Source organism: Lissotriton vulgaris, unplaced genomic scaffold, assembly GCF_964263255.1.
Source record: "Lissotriton vulgaris unplaced genomic scaffold, aLisVul1.2 SCAFFOLD_11457, whole genome shotgun sequence".
Classification (NCBI taxonomy): Eukaryota; Metazoa; Chordata; class Amphibia; order Caudata; family Salamandridae; genus Lissotriton; species Lissotriton vulgaris.
In genome coordinates this window covers 28961-30408 of record NW_028241149.1, presented here as the reverse complement: position 1 = coordinate 30408, position 1448 = coordinate 28961, and positions in this window count along the sequence as shown.

The following is a 1448-nucleotide window of genomic DNA, read 5'->3' as shown; positions in this document are numbered from 1 at the left end:
GTTAAAAGTGCATGAAAATGGCCAATTTACTCACTCTGAGTTCTCAAAAAGGGTTTCTTCACCCCGGGAAGTTAATTAAATACCATTTGGAGGCATTTAATGTTCGAGCAAAAACGGCTGATTTTCGACAAAAGAGATAACACCCCCCCATTACGTCATGCTTCAGAAATGTGGAAAATGGTCCGTTTTCAAATGTTTTATTTTTGAACGTCAGTTCACATTTGTAGGTGGATCATCAGTGTTAGAGCTAAAATTAGCATGTTTAAAGTGATTTTCATGCTTCCAGGGGCTCGGGAAGTTAATTAAATACCATTTGGAGGCATTTAATGTTCGAGCAAAAACGGCTGATTTTCGACAAAAGAGATAACACCCCCCCATTACGTCATGCTTAAGAAATGTGGAAAATGGTCCGTTTTCAAATGTTTTATTTTTGAACGTCAGTTCACATTTGTAGGTGGATCATCAGTGTTAGAGCTAAAATTAGCATGTTTAAAGTGATTTTCATGCTTCCAGGGGCCCAAAACACAAGATTTATGGAATGGTTAAAAGTGCATGAAAATGGCCAATTTACTCACTCTGAGTTCTCAAAAAGGGTTTCTTCACCCCGGGAAGTTAATTAAATACCATTTGGAGGCATTTAATGTTCGAGCAAAAACGGCTGATTTTCGACAAAAGAGATAACACCCCCCCCCATTACGTCATGCTTCAGAAATGTGGAAAAAGGTCCGTTTTCAAATGTTTTATTTTTGAACGTCAGTTCACATTTGTAGGTGGATCATCAGTGTTAGAGCTAAAATTAGCATGTTTAAAGTGATTTTCATGCTTCCAGGGGCCCAAAACACAAGATTTATGGAATGGTTAAAAGTGCATGAAAATGGCCAATTTACTCACTCTGAGTTCTCAAAAAGGGTTTCTTCACCCCGGGAAGTTAATTAAATACCATTTGGAGGCATTTAATGTTCGAGCAAAAACGGCTGATTTTCGACAAAAGAGATAACACCCCCCCATTACGTCATGCTTCAGAAATGTGGAAAATGGTCCGTTTTCAAATGTTTTATTTTTGAACGTCAGTTCACATTTGTAGGTGGATCATCAGTGTTAGAGCTAAAATTAGCATGTTTAAAGTGATTTTCATGCTTCCAGGGGCTCGGGAAGTTAATTAAATACCATTTGGAGGCATTTAATGTTCGAGCAAAAACGGCTGATTTTCGACAAAAGAGATAACACCCCCCCATTACGTCATGCTTCAGAAATGTGGAAAATGGTCCGTTTTCAAATGTTTTATTTTTGAACGTCAGTTCACATTTGTAGGTGGATCATCAGTGTTAGAGCTAAAATTAGCATGTTTAAAGGGATTTTCATGCTTCCAGGGGCTCGGGAAGTGAAATAAATACCATTTGGAGGCATTTAATGTTCGAGCAAAAACGGCTGATTTTCGACAAAAGAGA